We start from the raw sequence: 18,235 nt of genomic DNA on the forward strand, positions 1-18,235 counted from the left end.
CAATGGAATGGCTCCTATAAGACTACACCAAGGAAGCAACAATTGGTATAAGCCTCGAAGGAAGAAAAAGATTCTGAGAAGTGTAGGTGAGGAGGCAGTACGTTCCAGGCATGGAGAATGACTTATGACATTAAATGGAGATGAGAGAGAGAGACAGGCAGGGCCAGAACATGGAGCACCTCAAAGGCAGTAGTATGGAAGAAAGCTGGTAAGGTAGGCAAGAGTCATATTGGAAGACTGAAATGCCAGATAAGTCGGTTTATTTTGTTCGGTAGGGAATAGGGAGCCGCCAAAGACTTGAGTGAAAAGAGTGACAACCTTATTTTGAAAGATTATTTCGGCAATCAAAGCTGATTGGAGAGGATGCAGAGCCAGGGACCTGGAATAGAAGGCACACTGAGACAGTTGTAGGTTCAGTGTGAGGGAAACTTGGTGACAACTGGAGCTTTCCAAAAGTGGAAGCCACTTTTTTGTAAACAGACATAGGACAAGGAGCATGTGGGGGGTATGAAGTAGAGGCTTCCCCTGTGCTGAAGTTTTAAAGCAGAGGACAAATCACTAATAATCATTGATGTTACATGGGCAAGTCCTGTTTGCTCTGGAGTGGACTGCATTTAGGACCCACTCTGAGGGCTTGTAATTCTATAGCCATATCTGAGAGCTCCATGCCCATGGTTGCCCATCTGTGCTGAGAGGAGTGTGTGATTTATATTCTGGAATCAAGATCATTATAAGAATTAATCTGAGATAAAGTAAATAAGTTCATCTGAGTTCAATTGGTTTTTTGTATTATTTTCATTTAAATTATTGAAGTTGGTATATAGTCTCTTTATATTATTATATCATATCTCTAATGCCTGAAAAAATCTCAGAGATTGTTTCTTCCAAACCCCTCATTTTTCAAATGAGAAAAATGAAATTCAGGCTTATTAAAGACATTCTTTTGTCTTTGTGAAATTTCTCTGTTTCATAAGAGTTTGAGAAAACAGATGCAGGAAGAAATGGATGTAATCTTTGAATGAGAATAAAGAAGGTTTACAAAGCTAAAAGTACATGCTCAGGATTTCTTTGCTATACATTTCTTAATGCATGTATTGCCATAGTTCTCCAAATTCCTTATAGTTAATGTTTTCTAATAAGGTAGTGATATTATATTGTTATATCATAATTTGTTTAACCTTTTCTCATTCTAAAAGTACCTACTTTGTTTCCAGTTTTTTTAATACCATAAAAGAGTATTATAATGACTATTGTGTATTTGAATGGATTTCTTGTCTTTAAGTCCCTTGAGACATTTGCCCAGCAGTAGAATCATGATTTGCTAACTTGTGCAGTCTTGACTCTGTACTCTGAGCTTCTTTATATTTTGTTTCAATTCAGTAAATATTTATCAGTTGCTTACTATGTTTCAGGTCCTTTGCCAAATTCTGAGAATTAAAAAAAGAGGCAGAAGACAGTTCCTGTCCTTTATGGGCTTCTAATATTTTTTTTTATATTTTTTAATTAAAGCCTTTTATTTTTCAAAACATATGCATGGATAATTCTTCAACATTAACCTTTACAAAACCTTGTATTCCAATTCCCCTCCCTTCCTCCCACCCTACTCCAGATGGCAAGTAGTCCAGTATATGTTAAACATGGTAGAAATATATGTTAAATCCAATATATGCATACATATTTATACAATCATCTTGCTGCACAAAAAAATCAAATCAAAACGGAAAAAAATGAGAAAGAAAATAAAATGTAAGCAAACAACAACAGAAAGAGTGAGAATGCTATGTTGTGAACCATACTCATTTTCTATAGTCCTCTCTCTGAGTATAGATGGCTCTCTTCAGCACAAGATCATTGAAACTGATCAGAATCATCTCATTGTTGAGAAGAGCTACGTCCATCAGAATTGATCATGGTATAATATTGGTGTTGCTTTGTACAATGATCTCCTGGTTCTGCTCATTTCACTTAGAATCAGTTCACATAACTTTCTCCAGGCCTTTCTGAAATCATCCTCATGATCATTTCTTATAGAACAAAAATATTCCATAACATTCCTATAACATAATTTATTCACCCATTCTTCAACCAATGGGCATCCACTCAGTTTCCAGTTTCTTGCCACTACAAAAAGGGCTGCCACAAACATTATTGCACATGTGGGTGCCTTTTAGGGGCTTCTAATCTACTGGGGGAGACACTACAAACATATACAAAGCAAGCTATGTGCAAGATAAATAGGAAATAATTAAAAGAGTGAAAGCACTGGAATTAATAAGTGTTGACTAAATCTTTGTGTAGAAGGTAGGCTTTTATTGGTACTTAAAGGAATCCAAAGAGCTTATAATGAGAGTGGAGGAGGGAGAGCATTCTAGGCCTGAAAGCCAGATAAAGTATCTAGAACAAAGAAACAGAATGTCTTATATATGAAACATCCAGATCATTGTCAGTAGATTGAAGAGTGCATGTTAGAGAATAACTAAAGAATAACTAGACTGGCATTTTAAAATACCAAACAATGTTTTGTATTGGCTCCTGGAGTTAATAAGACGCCCCAGGGTTTGCTGAGTAGTTAGTGACATGATTGGAATCTTGTTTTAGGAAAATCAATTTAGTAGCTGAATGGAGAATGAATTAGAGAAGGGAGAGACTTGATGCAGGCAGACCCACCAGAAGATTATTGCAATTGGATTGTATCCTAGTAGTATCAGAAGAAAGAGGGTATATTTGAGAGATGTTGTAATGGTGAAATCAACTGGCCTTGGCAATTAAATTGGATATGAGGGAAGATGAGTGAAATACAGTAAGGAATTCAGGATAATTCTTAAGTTGTGAGGCTGAGAAATTGGGAGGATGTTGATGTCCTCTACAGTAACAGAGAAATTGGGACAGGGAAATGATTTGGAGGGAAAAATAATAAGTTTTGTTTGAAACAGGTTGAGTTTAAGCTGTCTGTTGCATAACCAGTTTGAGATATCTGAAAGACAGTTGTAAATGTGAGACAGGAGGCCAGGAGAAAGATTGGGACTGGAAAGGTAGATTTGAGAATCATAAGCATAAATGCATGGACTCTAGTGAGATCACTAAGTTAAATAAAATAGAGGGAGAAAAAAGAGAGTCCATGACAGAATATTGCAGATAACATAGAGTTAGAGGATGTGATCCACTAAAGAATCCAGCAAAATATAAAGAACAATCGGATGGGTAGGAAGGAAACCAGGAAAAAGTAAAAAAAAAAAAAAAAAAAAAAAAAACCTAGAGGGAAGAGAATATCAAAGAGAAAGTGATCAATAGTGTCAAAGGCTGCAAAGAGAAGGAGAATGAAGATTCAGAAAAGGTCATTGGATTTGACAACTAAGCGATCAATAGAAACTTGGAGAGAGCAGTTGTAGTAGAATAGTAAAGTCAGAAGCCAGTTTAAAAGAGAAAAGATTAAAAGAGAGTAGAGAGAGAATGGAAACACCTTTGTCAAATTGGTTATGGCAAAGGACAAAAGAGGAAGAGAAGTAGAAGGATCCAGTGAGAATTTTTTCAAAATAGGAGAGACATGGGCTATGACTGGTACTGTTTCATCAATCAGTTTAATACCAATGCATTTTCTCTCTTCTAGGTGAAGTACAGTAAGACTTTTCTGAGTCATTTTTTCGGTTTATGACACTGAAGATGCTAAAATGATAATATATTTGGGAGTAACCTATCATTATTGGTTATTAAGAACATATCTATGTCCACCATTCACATTTTAATCTCTAATAATTTACCTTGATTAGAGCACACTTCATGGGATTATTGATCCCTTTACTTGCTCTTTGTATGTTTGTCCAAATAGGTGGATCATGGGCTGGTCCCACTGAATTTTTAGCCTTTTTTCTAACCATTATTTTTCTATGTGATACAATCTCTTATCAGTAAGTCCCTTTGTTTGTCCCACATTCCTGCTCAAGATAGCCCAGAACCCTTTCTCACAACAGACTCTTTCAGGACACCTGCCTCATCCTAGCCCAGTCTCTTCCTCCAATCCTTCTCATTATTCGCCATGTATTCTCCCAGAAGGGATTTCTACAACATTCTTTCCATTTTGTTCTGTGACCCCAAACTTGTGCTCCCTGGCTTTGGTAGATCATCCTTCAGATAACCTTGTTGTGAATAGTTTTATCAGCTGAGTTTCAGTGTCCTAGTTGAGCTCTGAGAGAATGGCACATATAATAAGAAGATTTGGATGGAGGAGATGAAAAGAGGTTCCATAGCCAGAAGAGCAGTCCCTTCTCCTTTTCTTGACTCTGACTGAGAGGGTGGTCATGAAGTACATCAGCTGGGTACCTGAAAAAGCTTGATCTCCTCTAAGGATAGGAAGAGTTAATTTTCATGGTGTGTTACTTTGGACAGCCACAGTAATAGGAGTCAGAAAAAGGCATGAAAGGGAAATTTTGCTTCCTTCCCAACCCCAATTTGCCTTGGATCAGCCTTTCACTTCTAATTTTGTGTTCCTGTTCCTCACCTACAAAAATTTCTCTCTTGTTACAGTCCTGGTCTTTGTCCAGATGGGTCCTTCTACCCATCTAGAAGTTGCAGGACATTTGACACACTGTTTCCTAATAATTGCTCTCATTTATATAGTACTTTATGATTCAAAAAGTACTTTACAAATAAATATATCCCCTTTTGAGCCTTACAACAGCATTAGGAGGCAGGCACTATCATCATTGATCCAGTTTTGTAGCTGAGGCCTATAGAAGCAAAGCACTATTGCTTTAGGAAAACACAACTAGCAGGTGTCTGAGGCAGGATTTGAACTGAGTTTTTCCTGATCCCAGGCTTGGTGCTCTAATCACTATACCACCTTGTTCCTTCTTGTAAATAGCCTCTTTGACATTTGAACTTAGGTCTTCTAAATCTAAGGTCAGGGAACTTGACATTTTACTGTTAGGTTACTCATAAAATGCTTGATGTAGAGAGGGGAAGAGGACCCTCCAGAAGAGGACCTCTCTGCTCCCTGGTAGGAGTCCCCCCCTTCTCCTCACTTCTGTCCTGGAGCTCACACCTTGTTAGGTGGTCCCCTGATTGGAGGTTGGAGCAAAGAGCTCCTCCAAAATTATTATGAAACCAGAGGTCCCAAGCCAGCAGTCTCATCCAAATGACTTTGCTCCCTAGTTCTCCTCCCCCTTTTCAGCTTCTCTCTGGTGTATTGTCTTCCCTCATTAGATTGCATACTTCTGGAGGGCAGAGACCATCTTTCTTTTTCCCATTTGTATTCCCAGTGCTCATCAGAGTGCCTGACAAACAGGCAGCATTTAATAAATATTTATTGGCTGACTCTGTTGTCTTCCCTCTTTTGATTATAAGCTTCATGGTGGCAAGGACCAAATTCTTTTTCATATTTATCTCACCAACTCTTAACATAGTGCTTGAGCTATACTTAATAAATGTTTATTGACTGACTGATTGACTGACCACAGAGATATAAGGAAAGAAAATGAACAGCAATTTCCTTGGAATCCAACTTTAACTTCTCCTAATAAATCTAATTTGTTGCCTCAAGACCCCTAATTCAGAACCTAAGACACTGCCAGGAGGAGGTAGGTGTGAGTTAGGCACCCCAATGGGGTAATGAAAGTAATTTAGGTCTCTTAGGTTATCAGGGAGGAGCACGTTACAAAGGAGGAGGGAAAGTAAGAGTCAAAATGGAATTGTGAAGAGGCACTAAATACAAAATTATTTCCTCCAACTTCTAATCCCCATTTTGCCAAAGATTTTATCCCAATTTCCTGGGATATTTCTCTCCTGTTCCCTGCCTTGCAAAGATTCATTTCTTGACATGCTCCCTGGTCCCTTCCTTTCCTCTCTACTTTATCTGGAATTTGTAGGGACATTTTACATACCACTTCCTGTGGCTATAAGTCCTGAGATGCTGTGAGATGTCCTGAGTTCTTATCATCCTTCCAGTTGCTATTTGCACATGCCTCAGAGCCAAAGACACAAGACAAGAAAACAGTGTCATTTGCCCAACTGGCATCCCCAGGATGGGCCCCTGGATAATTGGTACCGGTTCTACTGTCCTGATTCTCTGCTGCCAGTCAGACACACTTCACTCCCTAAATTGACTTCATCGTAATGCTGCAACGTGGCTGTGTAGAGGCTCAGCCCATACTGCTCCCCATCCAGGGTCACTGGGGAAGTGACAAGAAGAAATAGATGGGCCTTTATGTGAAGTGGAACTATCAAGTCAACAAAACCAGAAATCATATCCAAGTAAGCACTGCCCCCTTCAAAGCACTCCCTTCGGGAGGCCATATGATTAGTCCCGTGATGCTGTCATTGCTCAAAATGTTTCTGTACCTCCCGCTTAGGCCTCTAGAATGTTGTTTTGACTCTCCCAGTGCTGGGAAATGTTTGTCCTTGGAGAGCAAATTCTATTTCTCAAAACAACCAAAGCCATTCAAAGGTAAGTTTGGTTATAATAAGGTGGGTGACTGATCTAGGCATTAGTATCTGGATCAGAAATAAGGGAGAATGCAATAATGAGACTTCCAGGAGAAATTGATCCTAGTTCCAGCCCTTCCACTTATTCAGAGTGTGACTCTTGGCCAGTTGCTGTGTTGCTCTGGTCTTCAGAGTTTTCATTTGTTAAATGAGAAGGTTGGACCAGATAATCTCCAAAGGTTACTTCCAGCACTGACATCCTATTACTCTGTGATTTATTTTTTAATGTGGTTCATAAACTTGGCTCCCCCAAGAGGTTCCAAGAATGTCTTGTGCAGTGACAACACTGTGTGAAGTAGTATATGTCTGCCCCTGGGGGACTTCTGGAAGAAGACAGCCATCAATTGGGGCCAGGAGTTGGGGAGTGCCTTTTAAAAACCAAAAAGCTTTATTGCTCAGTAGTTATCCTCACCCAGCCCTGAGAGGAAGGTATAGAATGTCAGAATTGGACAAGAGCTTAGTTATGAGATAATCTAATTCAGTCCCTTCATTTTGCCTATAAGAAAACTAAAGCCCAAAGAGGGAAAAGTACGATTTACCTGCAGTGATTTGGTGGCAAAATTGGGATTTTGCCCCTGACTCCCAATCTAGTGGTCTTTGACTGAAAATAATGGCCGACTTATCTCTCATTTAACCTTCAGCCCCATTCAGGGCTAACTGTGACTTTATTCCCCGAATTTATTATTATCCCATCACACACACACACGCACACACACGCACACACACACACACACACACACACACACACACACACACACACAGCCTTATCTCTGTAATACCTGTAATACCCCGGCCTCAATAGGGGTATTCTGTTTGAAAGATTCCCCTGAATCATCAGTGGCCCATTGCATCTAAATAATTGATAGAACAATCATTTGACCACTTTCTGTATGTTAAAGGAGAGCAAAAAAATGACTGGTGACACAGGTCAGTCAACAAACCTTTGATAAGCCCTCGTTTGTGCCAAGCACTATTCTAAGCTCTGGAAATACAAAGAAAGATTAAACAAACAAGCTTTGGCAATTTTACATAGAGAAAAAGAACAGAGCCCTAGACAGAGCCCTGTGGAATACTCATAGTTAGTGGGCCTGACCTGGGCAAGGATCCAGCACAAAGACTGCAGATTTCAGCTTTGCAACATCTTTTAAATAGGCCCCTGGGCTCTCCTGACCCTGCCACCACTAGTACAATCCCTCACCACCTCACCTATGGACTATGGCAGCAATCTGCCGGCATCAAGCTCCTGACCTCTCCAGTCTATCCTCCATTCAGCCACTAAAGTGATTTTTTCCAAAGGAGAAGTCCAGCCATGTCACCCCACCCCCCCATTTAGTCAACATCAGTGGCTCCCTCTCACCTGTAGGATTAACTGCAAAATCCTGTTTGGTCTTCAGAGCCCTTAATAGCCTAGCACTTTCCAGGCTTCTGACAGCTTACTCCCTCCCGCACTGGCCTCCTCTCCATCTCCAGGCGCCAAGCGTTTTCTTGGGCTATCCCTTGGGATGCTCTCCACCTCACCTTTGCTTCCTGGCTTCCTTCGAGTTCCAACTAAAGTCTCATCTTCTACAGGAAGCCTTTCCCAACCCTCTTAATTCTAAAGATTCCATCATTTAATTATTTCCTATTTATCTTGTATATAGCTTGAGCATACATATTTATTTGCTTTTAATCTCTCCCATTAGATTTTGATTTCCTTGAGGACAGGTTTTTGCTTCTTTTTTGCAATCTTAGCACTTAGTACAGTCCCTGATACATAATAGGTACTTCATAAATATTTATTTGCTGATTTGACTGTCTTTCTTTGGAAATGTGCCTCTTCAACCCAACCCACCAACTACAAGTATTCCTCCTTACTCCAATTTTCGTGGAATATTTTTGTCTTACTTTCTCTTTTGTTCTCATCAGTATCTGCCTTATATTATAAATAATTGTGCAGTTGTCATATCCTTATAGTAGAAAATAAGTTCCCTGAAGGTAGATACTTTATTTAAAAAAAAAAATTGTATCCCCCACACTTTGTACAATGCACAAAATATCCAGTTAATGAATGTTTGTTGAATTGGTTATTTATTGACAGTATTAGCCATTACTTTTTTCTCATACAGAATGTCCACTTAAGGAAATAGTCTTTTATAGACTTGCTAAATTATGGTAGTACCATGTTTAGATCTAGGCATAGTTTAATGAGGAAAACAAATCCAAACCATGTTGACCTATACTGCATCTATCATTTAAGATTTCTAGAACACTTCATGTTTACAAAGTCCTCCCAGACCTTCATTTCCCTCATCTATAAAATGAGAGGGTTGGATTAAATGGTCTCTATGATTGCTTCCAGTTCTAAATCTATGATCCTATGAGTATTAGAGAGATGGAATAGATTAGAAACTGAGGTAAACTGGAAGTCCAGAGATTTTAAGCCATTTATTTATTATCTGATTTTGTGAAACTCCTTCTGTGGTACATTCATTTCTTCCTGTTACTGACTCCTCCTCTGCCTACAAACAATCCTAAAAGAAAAATCCGGCTTTGATCCTTCTAAGCTAGTTAGAAGGATCCATTTCCTATCCAGCTATTTTCTCATTTCCCTTTTTTCTTTCTTGAAAAAAGTTGTCAACAGTCCATGACTCCAGTCCTTTGCTCTCTCTCCAATTTCCCTAACCCTTTGCAATTTGATTTTTTGCAGTCAGCCCATTCTGTCACCTACACATTCACATAAATCTGCTTTCCCGTGGACATCATGAACCTCTTAAAGGTTCCTTAGTCTAGGCCGCTTTGCCTTGACAATCTTACTTCATAGCTTCAACTACCACTTCTCTGCAGATTGGTTCTGAATCAGTATTTCCAGGCCTACTCCTCTGAATTTCATGATCTTATCCCTAAGTTCAGAGGATAAATCAGGAATATTTTTAAACGTACTTTAAATTCAACACATCCCAAATCCAACTTTTCCCCTAAACCTGTTCCTTCTGACATCCAGTCACCATCTTGAATTTTCAAAACTTTGCCTCTTCTTGTAGTGTCATATCCAGTTCCTGATAATTTTGTTTTGTCAATGCTTCTCACATTATTCCTCTTTTTTCTGTTCAAAATGCCACTACCTTTCCCTCCTTACAAACAGTATGGACGTGTGAGAGCCATTGAATGGGTCTTCTTACCTATATTTTCTTCTCCCTCAATCTACCTGTTCTACCTCTGTAAAACTGGGTAGGTTACTTTGGTAGGAAATCTTGAATGGCTCTCTCCTCTCTCTCTCTCTCTCTCTCTCTCTTTCTCTCTCTCTCTCTCTCTCTCTCTCTCTCTCTCTCTCTCTCTCTCTCTCTCTCTCTCTCTCTCTCTCATTTCTTAAGCCAGCCCCTATTCCAATATCTAGCATTCATAGGAATCTGCTTTCACAAAGTAAAATTCAAATTTCTTTGCCATTCAGGGCCTTCCACAATCTGGTACTATCTAACCTCATGTTTCCAGCTTTATAGAATTTCCTTCCCCACCAACACAGTGAAGTCAAATCCCACCTTCACTGTTTATTTTTTGTATGAATTTAGGCAAATCATTGTACTTCCCTGGAACTCAGTTTCCTTGCCTGTGGAATAATTTTCTGGATCTTTCTAATACATTTCTTTGATATGTCTTGCAGTTATCTCTGCTAATTCCACAAAGGCAGGACATTTTAACTAAGCTTTTTGTCTTTCCCAGTTGCTAAGCGCATCATTCACACAAGCACTTAATATTTGTTGAAATAATGAATAAATAAATGAAATCAAACTCTGCATGTATCACTTTCTTTATTTGTAAAGTGACTATATGATCTAAACAAACTATTGCCTTATTTCTGACACAGAACTTGCAGTGGCAGAGTTGCATTCAACTCAGGTTTTGTGATGGTTGTGCTCTTCCTACTATGGAATTCATTCTTTTTTTATAACAGTAGGGATTTTATTCTAATACACTTTCATTTTTATGGCTCACAGCCTTTAACAATTAAGTAGTTGGCTTTAGTGAGAGGCAGGATCTGAAAAAAATTCCTCAGCTGGTTGCCTACCCTCTGGTGATAAATCTGCAAGACCTTCTCTAGCTAGAATGGTCCTCAGATGATTGACAGTTATAACAGAATCCTCATTCAAAGCCTTCTTATCTTAAAGAGAAACTACCAGAGCTTGTATTTCATTGTTATAACCTCAGAATAGTCACCTCTATTGCACAGGAAGGCATTGAATAATGATATCCAGAGAGGTAGGTTTTAATCAATAAATTTGTATCACTTAATGACAATTGAGTCATACTTTACCCCATAGGTTACATGTTTTATTTTTAACCTCATTTTATTGCTATTTGCATTTGAAAACTATTCTCCCCTTTCCCCAGGGTCTCCCTCTGTTTTCCTGTCTGAAATACAATTGTTACTATGGAAACGTCACTCACACAGGCATAGCCCAGTGGCACATATAAATGAAGTACAAAGATGAATTTCAGGACATCTGGAAATGAGCTGATGCCTTGGGAAATGCTCTCATTATGGGATGACTTTCATGACTACAGATTGTGCTATGAGCACACCCAAAAATGAGAAAATGCAGATAAGAAGGGTTTTTTTTTTTTTAAGTTTTATTAGAACTCCTTTGCCTCCCTGAACAACGGTTCTTAACCATGAGTTCGTGAACTTTAAAATATTTTATTTTAATTTTTATGTCTGTATTTCAATATAATTGGTTTCCTTTCTCATCTTAATTTTTTTCCCTTCATTTTATGCATTTAAAAACAGTCCAAGAAGAGTCCTTTGGCTTCTCAGCCTGCCAAAGAAATCCATGACACAAAAAAGGTTATGCACCTCTGGCCTACAACATTAACAAAACAGAGATGTAACACAAGGATTAAAAATATTAAACATAATATAGTATCCCCTTTGGGAGCTATCTCTCAACTCACATAGGTTAGGTGAGGAGAGGAAAGTTCAAGATACGCTGTCTCTACACTCCTAAAAAAAGCTCACGAACCCCAATGAGTCCTTTTACCTTTAATAATCAGCCAGAGAACACAATGAGCTCAAATCCGAGGCATTTACTAAGATAGTACTGCAAGAGCAGTGGCTATAAAACATCTCTTCTTCCCCAGCCCTTTAATCTGAACTGTAATTTCCCATAAATACAAAGTGTTGGTGAGAAAAACGAGCACACACATAGAGTACCTGCTGGCAATTCATACCACATTTATGGAGTTAATTCATGCCTCCAGCACTGGAGGGCCCTAATGTTCTCAGGCTGTTTTTTTTGGGTCCAACATCTCTGCTGGATAAATTGCTCATTTGCACTTACTAAACCTATTCATCTCTACAGGTTTCCTCTTGGAGTACTTCTGGAGTACGATTTTAAAAAATCCTTGAGGTTTCAGGTGGTTTAGTTTTTTTGTTTTGTTTTGTTTTGTTTTGTTTTGTTTTTATTGTTGTTGAATTTATTTTTGTTTTTCAAAGAGTGGGGATTGGAGAAAATGTCTAGTTCTCTATCTTTTGTCTTGTTACATGGATACAAGCTCAATTCTTGAGAATTCAAGCTAAAATGACAAACTTTCTCCAATCTCATTCTTTGACTGACTGGGGCTATTCCTTTCTGAGTACTGTGTTTCTTACCCTACAAGTAACACTACTATAAGATACTGGCCAGTGGGAGTTAGTTGGTAGAGAAATTTCCTCTTCCTGAGAGGAAAGGAACAATGCCCTCTCATGGGCTGAATTCTCTAAGTCGGCTTTCTTACAAGAACTAACACTTTTCAAAGCTGTTAATTCCTTTACTCACTCCTTAAAGACTATTACTTATTTTTTTAAAGAGACACCAAGATTATTGCTAACCCTTCATCAGTCAATGGCAGTTGCCCTTTAATTCTGTCAAATAATTTAAGACAGGAAAACCTCGTTGTCTTTCTTACCTTTGGATGAAAAGGAGAAAATGATGGTAGAGATTCAATTGATCAAGGATGTTAATCTAAGCCACTGCTGCCTAAGGCCAGGCCAGTGGTTTAGGTTTAGGATTAGAATTCAGTGAAACGTTGGGGCTATACAAAATTCAATTTAAAATTTTATTTAACAATAAAAATGTTAAAAGAATAATTATTGATTCAGACGAATGCTTTTATATTTGCCGTGGTGACATCATTCAATCCACATAACGGTGAGGATTCCATCAAATCTAAGGAATCCAGACTCCTCACAGATTGGGCTTTCTTTGTTTTAGGATATAGGAAAGCACACCAATACCTAGTACCCTGGATTTATTAAATTCAGAAGATAACCTTGCCTTCCTTAAAGATAAACTATCTCAGCCTACATAAAATAGATGCTGCATCTGCCAGAGGTATTCTGATGAATTGACCTATACTGAAATACAATACAGAAGAGAAAATGAGCAACAGAACATGGGAATGTGTATACTTAATTATGTATATATACATATATATGAAATATAAAAGAGGAGATATTAGAAAAAGGTGACAGTACAGGCTTTCCTCCTGCCCCACCCTCCCAAATGTTTCCACAAAAGTGGAATAGAAATTATAATTGTATAAATTAAATGCTGTAAGTATCAGAAACTTAAAGATTTCCTATGATGAATCATTTTTTTAGTAATCCCATGACAAATTAAGTCTGGTAACATTGTTGAAGGGATTATTAGAAGTGGTTAGCAAGTATTTAAAAAAGGAAGTAATCAAAAAGAACCAGTGTGGCTTCATCAAGAACAAGTTAAATCAAACTAATTTTATTCTGCTCTTTTATCCCTTTTAGACAAGGCTAAACAGGTAGATCAAGAAATGCTAAAGATATTCACAAAACATTTAGTAGATTTTAGCAAAACATTTGATAAAATGTCTGATACTATTTTTGTGGAAAAGATGGAGAAGCTAAAAAATAGTATAATTGAATGGATTCAGAATTAATTAGATATCTGAATTCTAATAGTAGTCACTGGGATAGGAAGCAAAGTCCACTTAAAAGAAAGCATCCAGAAGATGGATAATCTAGGATCTGTTCTTGGTCCTGTGCTATTTACCATTTTTATTGAGGACTTGGATTAAGTATGCTTGATACAAAGCTAGAAGGAAGAACTAATACACTGCATGACAGGATCCAAAAAACAACAGTAATTTAACCTAATGAAATTGAATGGGGAAAAAATGTAAAGTCTAGCAAGTAAAAAAATCAACTTCACAAATAAAAGATGGAGATGTGGTTAGAGAGTACTTTTTACTGAAAAAGATCTGGGTGTTGTAGAGAATGACAAGCTCAATGATCAACCATATATGAGAAAACCACACTAAAACAACAACAATGAAGACCTGTGATTTGAGGCTTCATTAAAAGAGACACAGCTTCCAGAAGGTAATAGTTCCTTTATTCTCTGCCTTGGGTAGAATGAATCTGGAGAAGGAAGAAAGGAAAGAAGGGAGGAGAGAGAGAGGAAGAAAAGAAGAAGGAGGAGGAAAGAAAGGAAGGAAAGAAGAAAGAAAGGAGGGAAAGAAGAAAGGAAGGAAGGAAAAGAGGGAGGAAGAGGGGAAGGAGGGAGAGAGGAAAGAAAGAAAATCTGTTTCTAACTTTCAACCTTCCTTCCCTGGGACATTGACACCTGTGTAAGCTTATTCAGCAAATGAGGCTGACATTTTTGATTTCCTATATTCTATATCTATCAGGGTAAATTAACTGCCTCCAATTACAAGCAATTAGGCAAATGTTTGCCTGAGAAAAGCCCAGTTGTGCAATGCTAAGACATCACAGAATTAATCTACAATGAAATCAACATCATAGTTATATTATATGAATTTCTCTTGGTTTCTTAAACATAGGCCAGTGCTGGAGAAGAGAGGAAGCAGATATTTTAGGAATCATCAGACATTCTAGAGCATGAATATGTTCTCTTCTTTTCCTGTCTTCACTTACCTTGTTGGGCTATTATTTGGATGATTTACTTTAAAACTCACTTTTGCCTGGTAAGTTGCTTTAGACATGGATGTCTGCCTTCACTATGTTCCTGTATTCTTGACCATTCAGATAGATCTTCATATAAATCAAAGTTACAAAAATCTCAGTTTGTTAGGAACATCTCAATTGTATCCACGATCCTATCGATCATGTCTAGTGTCCTAAGTCCCTTTGTACTGTTCAGTACACTCTCTTCTCCTAAAGAGAATACAGAAAGCTCAGAAATTTGCCAACCAGACTGACCTTTAAAAACTCGGCTTCTTACTATTGGTCTTAACCGTCTAAGGACCTAGAAAACATACCAGTCTCCTGCCTGTCTTCATACCACATCCCATGCATCAGCCCTCAGCCTTTTCACGCACACAGTCCAGGCTTCTCCATCCCTTGGCTATTTCCTCTTCTCTCTTCTGAAACTCATCCCCCTTAGTCCCTCTAATGCAGGAACCGCCAGGGCTTCTTATCTCCTGCCACTCTCTCATACACATGTAACCAAATCTCATTCATTTTGCTTTCCTCTTTTAGATTGTGGGCAGGGCTGTTAGCACAGTACCCGACATATAGTAAATATTTAAATAACATAGATTGATTGTGTGATGGCTCAATCACACATCAGATCCAGAGATCCAAGTCTGGCAACTGCAGACAAGTGGAGATCTCCACTCCCCAAGTGATTCGTAGTTGAACCTACTTTACCAACTGGAGGTTGGGGAAGGGCATTTCCATAGTGAAGAATTAAGAAATAAATGAAGAAGATGAAATATATGTTGGTCTTGCTTTGGTGTCATGTAACCAGGTTACAGAGATAGAAAAAGTGGAATAAATAAGTGACCCAACTTCTTCAGCTGCTTGAGAAATTTCCTTAGTGTTATCCAAAGCAATATTATCCTTCCAGATACCCAGGGTCGACCCCAAAACTCTTTCTTCTCCCTCTAATCAATCGGAAGCAACTAGCTTGGATTCAGAATAGGCCTGAATTCAAATACTGCGTCACACACTTAGCTATGCAGCTGTATGACTTTCACTGTCATCTTGCTTCTCTTTGCCTCATTTCCTTAACCTAAATTTTTTTGAGGAAAAAATGGAATAAAATTTGTGAAGTGCTTAGCACATCAGCTGGCACACAGTGGATGCTTAATAAATGCTTGTTTCCTATCTTCACAATATCTCCTTTTCTCTCTAATTCAGGCCCTTGCAACCTCTCAAGTGAACTTTTGCAATAGCCTTCTAATTAGTTGCCCATTCTCAAGTCTTTCCCCACTCTAATCCATTCTCCACATAACTGCTCATGTGATTCCCTCAAGCGTGGGTTTGGTCATTTACTTAATAAATTCCAGTAGCTCCCTATCATCTGTAGGAACAACTATAAACTCTTCTCTTGGGCTTTTAAAACTCCTTACAACCTTCCTTTTCAGCCTTGCCTTTCAGGCATGCTACAGTCCAGCCAAGGCAGCTTTCGTGTTGTTCCTCACAAGTAGCATGTCTTCCATCTCCCATCTCAGCATAGGCTGTCCCCCACACCTTCACCCCCACCTCTTACAATCCTTTTTTTCTTTCAGAATTCAGGACAAATATCACCTTCCATGTAAAGCTTTTCCTAGCTCTTCTTGGCTTCTTCCCCCAGATAGCCACTATTTATTTTTATATACCTATACATGGTGTTTATATGTGTATATCACATGTAGGCAAACATATACATGCACACACGTGTGTGTATGTATTGTGTTATATATACTATGCCCTCTCCTACAAGTGAATGTAAATTCCTTATGAATAGCTTCATTTCTGCTTTTGTATCTTCAGTGTCTTGTACATAATTAATATTGGATGATTGATTTTAAATTTCATTGCACAAGTGTATTTTTCATTTTTATAGTAAAAGTATACTGTCAATGATATTAGCATTAGAGGGTTTTCCCAGTTCAGGAACTATGACCCTGAGTAACATACCATTTGACACCATCCCAAACCACAAGTTCCCTGAAGACTTGATTTCACTGATATGTACATTCCTCGTTTTAAAATTCCATGAAATGTTAATCCTGCAGTCAGTCCTAAATACAAAAATATGGGGTTCCTGGAAACAAACAAAAAACTCTTTCATAAAAGTCTAAGATTTATTGCAGAATAGCATATGTGCTCTAATAGCAATAGATATTTTGTTAATTTTGGAGGTAGTCAGGACACCCTAAAACTTAGGGAATAGAGAGGAGGGAAAATCAAACACAAACCTGGTTCTAAAGTGAAATGTGGAGAAATATCTCCAGCCTGTTAGGCAACCTGTTAGACAGGATAAGAGGAAACAAAAGAACAAATTGGGAGCTAGAAGACAGCCAGAAGATCACGAACCAGAGGTGATTTCAGTAAAATAGGGTTTCATCTGACAAGGCACCCTCTTCAGTTGCAGCCAGATTTCAGCAAGGTTTCTAAGTCTTTCAAAATATTCTTATAGCAAATATATAGATATGTACCAAGTAATAAAACAACTGCATGGACCTGAAACCTATTGACTGACTCAGAGATCATTGATTAATGAAAAAATGAGGGTCAGACTGCAGAAGGAAGTTTCTACTAGAGCCTTATCCTATTTCCCCCCATGATTTTTTTATTTTCTCATCTCTTCTCCAAAGGCCAACATTGATTATTACAATTATATAACATTTAGCTTTATTTTAGTGTTCATTTATATTACTATAATCATTGTGTATATTATTTCCCTGGTTCTGTTTATTTTCCTCTGTATCAGTCCATACAAGTTGCTGTGAATTTTTTATGCACATTATTTATCCTCACAGCCCCATAAAATAGATATTATTATCCTTATTTTACAAGTTAGGAAACTAAGCCAGGTTAAAGTGACTTGTCCAGGTTCACACAGAAAGTAAATGTCTGAAGTAGTCTTTGAACTCAGGTTTTCCTGATTTCAAATTTAACACTCTTACCTGCTGTGGCACCTCGCTGGGGTGCCTACTAGGAATTGAATCTCTGGGTCAAAGGGTACAAAAGCTTTAGTCACTTTCTTGAATAATTCCAAATGTTTTGTCCCCCAGAATGGGCAGAGTAGGAGCTGCTAGTTGGTACAGTGGATAGAGCACCAGCCCTGAAGTCAGGAGGACCTGAGTTCAAATGTGGCCTCAAACACTTAATACTTCCTAGCTGTGTGACCCTGGGTAAGTCACTTAACCTCAATTATCTCAAAAGAGTAAAACAAACAAGAAAAACTTAAACAAAACAGAATGGGCAGACAATTGTGAATTAAACAATGAATTATGTGTGTCTGTTTCCCACACCTTTTCTTATACTACTTCTTTCTTTTGTCAACTTTGCCAATTTCCCAGGCATGAAGTAAAATCTAAGAATTATTTTAATTTGACTTAAATGAATTATTATTAATTTGGAGCATGTTTTTCACAACAAGCTCATTTGAAACTGGGAGCACTTAGGCTAGGGAAGAAAAGACTTGGGTAAAATATTTTAGCAGTCTGGACCTGTAATTCCATTAATAGGAAGAATTTTTGCTGTGGAAATTTATTCAGTTTGGATATTATCTCCAACACTTATGTGATCATAAGCAAGTCATTTAACATGTGTCTCAATAGATTAATCTTAAAATGGGGATAATATCTGTAGATCACAGGGTTATGAGGCTCAGGTTCAGTCATGTGTGGAAAATATTTTGCAAGTCTTAAAGGGTTATATCCAAATTCATTCATTATTATTGTTGTTGTTCATTAACCCTATTCTCAACTTTTAAAATGCAGTTCAGATAAAAAAAAGCAGTTCAGATAGCTATGCAGC

Source organism: Antechinus flavipes, chromosome 3 (genome assembly GCF_016432865.1).
Source record: "Antechinus flavipes isolate AdamAnt ecotype Samford, QLD, Australia chromosome 3, AdamAnt_v2, whole genome shotgun sequence".
Classification (NCBI taxonomy): domain Eukaryota; kingdom Metazoa; phylum Chordata; class Mammalia; order Dasyuromorphia; family Dasyuridae; genus Antechinus; species Antechinus flavipes.